The sequence below is a fragment of the Lygodium microphyllum genome, chromosome 29, assembly GCF_053477565.2.
Source record: "Lygodium microphyllum isolate KBCC chromosome 29, Lygodium_microphyllum_v1.1.10, whole genome shotgun sequence".
NCBI lineage: Eukaryota > Viridiplantae > Streptophyta > Polypodiopsida > Schizaeales > Lygodiaceae > Lygodium > Lygodium microphyllum.
The window spans coordinates 71,190,159-71,200,254 of record NC_141163.1 but is presented as its reverse complement, the minus strand read 5'-3'; positions in this window follow the sequence as shown (position 1 = coordinate 71,200,254).

The following is a 10,096-nucleotide window of genomic DNA, read 5'->3' as shown; positions in this document are numbered from 1 at the left end:
TTTTGCTGCTCGTGAATATTTCTATGTTTATAGTTTCAAATAATTATATTGTATAAGACATTAACAAGCAAATTCCCCACCTTGAAATGTCACATAATGTCTCTTTTCATGATTGTACCAATAAAAACAAGCCAATTCCCCACTTTGGAATGTCTTATAATGTCTCTTTTCATGATTATACCAATAAAAATGATTTTCTAGCAAGTTTGTTGCTAACCGATGGTTTGTTTAAATGTACGTTACAAAAGTTTAGTGACAACTCACAATAGTCCATTGACACAAGTTTCATCAAAATCCTCAATGAGCACTCCTAACAAAACTTTAGCCATAGTTCACCATAGTCTTCTAGTATAGCAAAAGCGACTTGAAGTTAATACCAACAATCAGGTAAAACATACAAACTTGTCACCATAGTCTAGTAGGGGAGCAAAAGCGACTCGAAGTTAATACCAACATTCATGTAAGGCATACAAACTTTTGTAGACCAGACAAAACAAACAATGGGCTATCCTTGTGTCCATCTGAAACTTTTAAAGACAATCTTCTTTATTAATCATATCCTCAAATTTAAAAGCTAAGTTGATGGTGGCATAATGAAAAATAAGGAGCTGTAACAAATTTAGTCAAAAGATCATTGTATTAATATTGATAGTTTAATCCCATCTTTTGACTTATATTTACCATAAGCTTATACATAAAAGAGATTGTGTCCATATTGGTATCTTAATTCCATCTTTTCTGATTATATGAAGTAGTCCATGAGGATGGACTGTCCTACTTCATGCAAAGGACGACACCACAACCCATAGTTTGAACCACACATGAAATCACAGAAAGACTACTCGGGAAGAACCAAAAACGCTTACATAGACTCACCTCAAAATTGAGCCCATAGCATCCACAAGCCCCCAGCACAATCAAGGAGGCCGGACGCAAGGACAGCAGGCATGCCAGGCCTATCAGAATAAGCATGCAGAGGACGTAATTTGCCCGGAAGTAGGCCAAATTCTTCCTCATCCGCTCGCTTGCGTCTGCCACCGACGCGGGCTTCTCGAAACGCCGACAATCCATGAGCTGCGACCATGGTCGCGGCGAGGCAATAACGTAACACGCTGCATGGGTGATCTCTGTGGCAGGTGAGACAATATCGGTGGTGGTGCTTGCATTTCCGGGACCATCTATTGCTGTGCATGATGTCGCACATGGCGAGGATGATGGTGGTATCGACGAGGACGAGGACGATGGAGACGTTCTTGACGACGTACCAGCTACCTCGTGGATATCTTTCGACGCTTCTGTAACAGCTACCATATTCAGGAATCAGAATATCTTATAGTCGTCACTTTCAATAACGACGAGACGTACGTAAGAGGATCATCGCATGCGAGAAACAAACGCTGTACTGCAAGAGAATATTGATAAGCTTCTTCAATATGCGCGTGTTCATCCCCTCTCTCTGGTTTGAGATCTCTCTCTGTCTCTCTCTCTCAAGTCTTGTTTATGCTATGTGAGACATTGCTAATTCATAGCTATGACGAGGTCCGTGTCACAAATATGATGGCCACTCTCACTCTCGTGCAGCCTTCCCCACGTACGTATGACGAGGTCCGTGTCACAAATATGATGGCCACTCTCACTCTCGTGCAGCCTTCCCCACGTACGTAATGTAACGTATAGCCACTCTCTGTTATGTGTCTGTCGGCGGTCCTACCATTAAGACAATGATTTTATAATTAGTAACTCGAACCAAGGTGGACCTAGGCGTCCCACGCTCAGATTTTCCCCGCTGAGAGATAGATAGAGAGAGAGAGGCATCCTTGAATTTGGGATAGAATTGGATCACAAATTTGGGGGGGGGGGTGTACATGTCATTGGGGGGGGGACCTGTACATGTCATTGGGGAGTTAGGGAAGCGGCTTGTGCTACCTTATTGAAAAGGGGACACCATCAAGGTCCAACCGGTTTGGTGAGGACCATGTTGGTCAATTGGGAGACAAGGGTCAAATGGTGATTGAACACAAAACACATAGTATTCGTCATGATTCAAGACTATACTCATTAGAGCTCTTCTTACCTTATGGTAGCCCTTCAATTGTCTACCACATCCCCTCAAGTTGCATGAATATTAAATGACCCCCAATAACAAAATATGATTAATTATGTCTTTGCTCTATTGCAGTGCCTTAGGTGCATATAAAGATGGCCTCTATTCCCAACAAGAATGCTTATTGTTCATACAAAAAACAAATTGAACCTAAAGGGAAGGCTCCTTAATGATGTTGCCTACTATCTAGTGAAGAGTCTTGCCCCAAGCATCACCTGCTTACCTTTGTGAACATCAAGCTCTTGTTTTAGAGCAATAGCCTAGCCTCCTATGACTAGCATGCACACTACAACAAAAAGGCTTCATAGACGCGTTTGTAGACGTAATATTTGAATTGTGTATAAACATGTCGGGAGCGCTTATTACCGTGTCTACTAGCACGTCTAAAATTTCACGTCTACAAGCACGCTTATAGTGAAAACTACACGTGCATATAGATACGAAAACAGACACAAATATTGATGCGCCTATTGACGCACTCCGTAAATATATAATCATATTTATAAAAAAGTAGATATATTCAAATTCTGCGTCTATAGAGGAGTATAACTGCGTGTCTAAAAATGTGTGTACTCTGCAATTTTTTTATGATTATAGACGCATATTTTTCCTACAATTTAGACGCGTGAACAGACGCGCAAAATAGAGTATGAAAAAAAAACCAAAGAGCATGTGGCTTGTAGCTCTCTGGTTTTTTCCCCCCATCAAATTGTATGCTTAGGGAAAACAAAGAAATATTATTATACTGAAAGCAAAAGAATGTGGAGAGCAAAAGTCCATATATTGATAATAACACATGATGAGCGTACTATGTTGAAACATTTGTACATATTTCGAAGATTTTTGTACTGAAAACAAAACAATGTAGAACACGAAATTTCATATATAAGGATGAAACATTTTTACATGATCAGTTTTAGTGCTTGTGACCTCAAGCATGGTCATGGTCACAAGCACTAGAGCTAAAAGTAATACATATCAAAAATGAAAACTACAAGGCCAAGGGGAGGCATGCATGCACGGGGCTCCTCTACATCTCCTCAGAAGAGGTATCATCGTCGCTACCACCACCGCTGCCGGTGCCACTGTCGTTGCTGCCACCGCTACTGCTAGTCTTCCCTTCGCTATCCTCGACTGCATCAGGGTTCGCCTACACAAAGGATTAAGGTATATAAATACCATTACAAACAATAAATTAGAGTTACCTATACTTTTCATGTAAAAAATAAAACATACCTTTTATGACTGTGGAATCCTCATGGCACGATTGTATTGCTCCTCCGTAATCAGTCCCTCCTCATAGAAATACTACCAAGTGGACGCCTAGTTATGACCTCGATGGTAGCCTACCTCTCTAGGAGTAGGCATCCTACCAACAATATGATACTACAAAATAATTTTAACATACAACGTATTAGAACATACTACATAATGAATTGAAACAAATTACAAAATTAATTTTTTTAAAAAAATCAAATAATACTTACAAACTCAGCCTCCCATGACTTCTTGCCACCCGATCCATAATGCGACAATCCCATGATTGCCATCTGGATACGTCGCGCCTCTGCATGTTGGTGACTTGTCATTTTCTCTACTGCTCTCTTCTTGGCCTCTTTCCACTCCTTGCGGTGGCAATTGGGTGGTTGGCTATATCCAGGGTGTTCCTGCTCTTGTCTCCGCAATGACTCCTTGGCGTGCGTCATAAGGTGAGACCTCTTGTTATGAAGCACGTCTCTCACCTTTGACCATCCCCAATCATCTAAGAATCGTGAATTCTTGGGATTAGGGTACCTTCTATGTACTGCCCTTAGCACCTCTTGCCACAAATCACTTTTTTGGTGCTTGAAGGGAATCATACAATCTTTGTATGTGGCATGCACAACACTCCTCAAGTAGGCTATCACTTCCCTCCCCTGAGGGTTATGCAAGATACCACCAATATCTGTGACAGAGTAGTACATTTGTGGAGGCTCACCTCTCTCATTTCTCGGTGAGAGTGATCGAGAGCCACCTCCTAGGCAACCCCCACAAAGCCCTTGACCTCCTCGTCCTCTCGCACGACTCTCTCTCCTCCCTTGACGAGCACTACCCTCTACCTCACTCACTGCACGTGCTTCTGCAGATGCACGTGCTTCGACCGATCCATGTACTTCAGCTGATCCCTATGCATCAACTGATCTGTGTGTATGCATAGTGCATGGAGTATCTGTTTCACGTCAGTTAGCGCGTCTATACCCGCATCTATTAGCGCATCTGTGAGCTCGTCTATACCCCCATCTACTCTGCATTCTGGACACGCCAAAAGATGCCAAAACATAATAATAAACAAACAAAAAAACTCAGACCTTAACTCTAATTAGTTATGCCAACAGTGCGTCTATATATGTGTCTAAAAACGTATCTAGACTGTCAACCAGGCGTGCCTACAGACGCGCAAAGTCGTACCATATTTTCAAAAATTGTTATAAAAAACAGCGCGAGGCCTCTATAGATTGTCTAAAGCATGTAAAGAGAGAGAGAGAGGGAGACAAACAGACAAAGAGAAAGCAAAGAAGATTGAGAGAGAGAAGAACTCACATTCTTTGCTTGTTCCGACGGGTGGCGGCTAGGTTGCAAGCTCCTTGTCCTTCTCCTCCCTTCCCTTGGTAGGTTGCTTGATTCTTCTTCTCTTCCTTGTTGCTGTTTAGCTCTTATTCTTTACTCTTTGGCTCTTCATTCCTCCTCTTTTTACTCTTATTTCCTTCCCTCCTTGTCTTCATGAAGTGATAAATAGACACGATTAGTGATGTCGAGCTCGAACTGCAGAAAACGCGCAAAAAACACAGGAAAGAACTGGTTTAAAAAGAAAGCCAGAACTTTTTAAAAAAAATAATATTCGTGTGGCGCGTTTGTAAGTGCGTGTAATTGCGTGTCTATATGCACAGATAAAAGATATTACACACGCTGATAGACGTGCTTATAATTAAACTTATTAAAATGCTAGCTTATGGTTGTTTTTGGATCAGCATGACTTTCCTAGTCTTTCAATATCAGAATGTTTGTCTCCATGTTGTAAGTATCAAAATATTTAGGGAATATGACATATATGCCAAATGAAATCATATATGTCCTTAGGATTCAAGTGTAATTATGTCATCATCTTCAACTAGTATGGGACATACTGAGTCAACAAATAGTACATCCTCCAGTGAGGACGAGACATTGCGTCTTCACAATCGAGACGCTTGGCTACGACAGAAAATCAAATGTATGTGTGATCGTTATCGAGGATGTTTTTTTTAGCACATCGAATCACAATGTCACACCTCAGCATGTACGCAGAGTGGGACCAAGAAAAAGACCCAATAATTTTTACTACTTTATTTGCACAAATATTATTGGTCTATGTTGCATCTTCACCATTAAACAAAACCTCATCTTTTTAATTGAGCAGGATGCGGCACCACATCCTCAAATGGTCCCTCCAGGGCGTTGAGAGGCTGCAAAGCGTTGGCACGAGGAGGCAGAGTCCTCAAGAAGAGTAGAGACTGATGACGAGGATAGCGGCCCTCTTCAAATGCCCCATCAAGTTTTGGAGGAAGAGATTTTGGACATGGTGCATGATTTATTTTCCCATGAGGTTCAAGGGGAGGGCGCCACTAGAGAGACAAATGACCCACTATACATAGTGTCGAAAACTCCATTGTACGAAGGTTGCACATACTCCGTTCTACGTGCATCTCTCGAGATATTGAACTTACAAACCATTTATGGATGGAGTAATGCTAGCTTGAATGCATTATTGAAGTATGTATCATTTTATATTAATTCATAAATGCTTCTAGACAATATTCGCGGTTTGTTAACTCTGTTTGCACAATATATACAGGTTATTTTCACAAATGCTTCCAAATGAAAATAAATTACCAACTAGAAGGGAGCAAGTAAGACATTTCTTGATATCTCTTGGAGGTCTCGATTACGTTAAAATCCATGCATGTGTCAATGATTGCATCTTGTTTCGTGGGGATCATGCATTTGCACGACAGTGTCCTATTTGTGGTGAACCAACATATAACTAGAAGATGAAATCAATGGATGTGCCTCGTAAGGTTTTGCGATATTTTCCTATTATTCCACGTATTCAACTTATTTTTAAGTGTGAATCTATTACGAGACTCATGTCATGGCATGCTAGTCACCATCCAAGTGATGGAAAGTGGAGAATTCCTTCAAACACACCAACTTGGCAACACATAGACAATTTGTGGCCTACTTTCAAAGAAGAGCCCAAAAATTTGAGATTTGGTCTAAGATTAGATGGAATAAATCCATTTGACATCAAAAGCACCTCATATAGTGTATGGCCAGTGGTATTGGTGAACTATAATATCCCTCCGTCCATGGCAATAAAAAAAGAACATGTAATGTTATCCCTTTTGATTCCTGGAAAATACAAAGTAAAAAACATGGACGTTTACTTAGAGCCTTTGATCGAGGAGCTAGAAATGCTATGGAGAGGTATTGAGGTGCAATATGTGAGTGCATCATTGTCCTCTAGAGATTTCACTTAAAAAGGTATGTTGTTGTGGACCATGCATGACTTTCCAGGCTATGGAGAGTGTTCAAGTAGTTGCATACTCTATTTTATTCATTCTTACCCTTAATCAAATATATGTAATCATTAACCCACTTGTTTCTACAGGTTTAACTACATCAGGATATCATGCATGTCCAATTTGCGGTCCCTCTCTAGTTTCTTCTAGACCGACACGCTTGAAGCAGGTTATCTATGACAATCATCATTGTTTTCTTCCTATTGACCACCCCAAATATGCACCCCCCCACTAATGGAAGAACTCCACAATCTCTGACCATTCAAGATTGGAAGGACACTTGGACACACGCCAATGATCATCCTCCACTCGGCATGAGTCGGTAACTAGTTTACTTCTTTTGTTTGTCTTTAAGGTACACTACATTATGAAAACGAGAAATCATATATTGTTTGTGCCTTAGATTCTCTATATTTTTTCGTCTCCCATATTGGACTGAACTCAAGACTAATCATATATTCAAGAATGTTGCCTCTACATTATGGGATCACTTAATCGGGGCTCATGATTCTACCAATGTAAGGGAGGATTTACGCAGCATTGAACGTATGAGGCGAGCTTGGCCACGCATCAGACCTAGAGGAAAGATCAAGTTACCGCGTGCACCTTGGATGTTGTCGAAGACCGAAGAAAAGATGGTGAAGCAGCAAATATGTAGCTTTCGATTTCCCACAGGATATATGAGATGCCTCAAGGGAGCCTTCGTAAATTTAAAAAAAAGAGGTGTGGAGCAACTATCTGATTTGAAGTCTCACGATTGGCACAAAATGATTCAAGTAAGGATTTTCATAGCCATAAATATATTAATTAGTGGAGTAACTATGTAGACTAATTAACAATGTATGAATATTTACATACAGTTCATCCTTTCTACTAGCATATCCCATTGTGTTTCGAAAGATGTGTGTGATATCATTTACAAGATGGGTAAGCTTGCAAGGTATGTATACATTATACTTATTTTTTAGTTTACATATTACGTACATCACGTAGTAAACCCGCTTGAATTTATGGACAAAACTAATCATCGTTCTCAATTGCATGTTGGTAGATTTGTGAGTTTGAAGAAAATCAATCCAAATACATTGCAAGAGGCTCGAGTATTGTCCATTGAGGTGGTTCGTTTGGTGGAGGAAACTTTTCCTCGCTCCATTATGACTACTCAAGTACACTTGTACATTTGATTGCAATTTGTAGGGTAGTTCATGCAAGGTGGATGTTTTTTTAAGAGTGCTTTATGAAACCCTAAAAGATTTTGTAAGGCAAAATGCACGGCCCGAGGGAAGCATGGCTGAGGGTTGGTTAGTCCAATCATCCCTTATACAAATCTCTGAATATCTTACTAAAGTGGACCCCTCTTTACCACGACTATGGAAAGATGATGAAGATTTGAGGATGACCTCTATAATACCTCAAGGAAAAGGAAGGAGCAAAGTGCTAATGAAAGAGAAACTTCGTAAGTTAAATGTATTTTGTGTGCTTAACAGTGAAATAATGAGCAAATAGGTGACACTATATAAAGAAGCAAAGGCAAGAAGAGTAGGCTAAAGGCAAGCATTTCATGCTAGATATGGATGTAATGTCCCATATCCAGAACATTTAAGTGTGTTTCCACACCATATTGATATAGATTGGCTACATGAAGAAATGGAGAAGATGGAAAAAAAGGAGGCGATGGATATATCACAAGAGGAGTGGGAATACGCACGAGGTTGCTTATCAAAGGTGAGACATACTTATAGTTAAATTATCTTTAGTTATATATAATATAATAATTTCACATGTTTCATCTTTAACTAAATCATTAATATGATCTCAACAATGTACTACTAGTGCACATTGTTCAATGCTATTTGGTGTGAAGGCAAACATTTTGGAACTCAACGTATAGATGATAAGAGAAATACCCAGGATTGTGGTATCCTTGCAAACTTCTAGGATACCAATGGCACCATGAAAGGTTATTGTGGCTTGATCCAAGATATTTTGAAGCTTGACTTTAGGTGATTTTTATATATGTACTAGATGTGAAGTGGTTTAAAGAAGTAGTAACAACGAGTGAGCATTGCACAATTAGACGTCATCCAAGTGGTTTTGTAGTGATTGACTCTACAAAATTTCACCAAGGAAGGAATGGCACATTTGTACTACCTCAACAATGCGAGCAAGTATATTAGAATATATTTATTTTCATATATATTACTTCTTAATACATTCTCAAAATACAATAAATATCTAAGTTTCTTACTTTTTGTTTTTTAAATGCTGGTTGTGTATCACCCAATGGTAAAAAATAACCGATGGTGGCACGTCATCCCCATATCTAATCGTTCAAAAACAATATATGGCAATGCTACCAACATAGAGATTGTTGATGACAATCCAATATCAATGATTATGTACATGATGATGCCATGATCGATGATATACATGATGCAGTGCAAGATGATCCCCGCGAGGATGTTCAAGGAAGCGCAGAAGAGGATAAAAATATGGTTGCAGATGATGATGAAGAAATTGAGCATAGCAATACATCTGACAGTGGGATAGACTTATTTGTTTCATTGCCTATTGGTAACATAGACCTAGAGGTAAATAGTCTAGCAAGGGCCGATCTCATTGAAGATGAGATTGATCTTTCATTGTAGCATATAATTAGCTTTGAATGATTGGATATATATTTGTAATACTCAGAAACAACTAAAATATCAATTAAGAGCCGTTTACTTTTGTGATACATATAATGTTTGTTGTGTTATAGTATTAGAATTGAATGCGCACATCCAAAGAACAATGCACCAAGATGCACAAAGAAGTATAATTGGGTAAGCCGTACTTAGAACTTGCCAACCTTGTCCCAAGGAGTGGCAATACTACTTTGTGATTTAGACACAAAACCATGCGACGTTGCAACTTGTTGCACGAGACAAGTGTCACACCTAACTTATGGGATTATTTCTCCCATCACACGGTATTCCTTGGTCAAGAATACCTTTGGTCAAGATGTTGGGTTTGGGAGTCCTCTTGACCCAACCCAACCCTAACCCTACTAGGCCAATAACGCTTTGGCCCTTAGGGTTCCTAGCTTCCTTGCAGAAGTCTAACATTTGGTCATCTGATCATTAGGGTGAGAACCCTAGATCGTTCTTGCAAACACATCTCTCAAGACCCACTTGAATCCTTGAGTCTACTCCAAGATGAGCTTGTGACCAATAGAAGACCAAATAACATTCAAGAGTGGAGCATGACCATTGCAAAGAGTCTTTTAAGTCTAGTAAAGAATATTGTATAGGACTAGATCTCAAACTGTTATCCAATTTGTGTCTAGTGTCATGAATTACATGCTAGGTGGACTTCCTTGAGCTATTACACCAAACACACATAATACATGTAA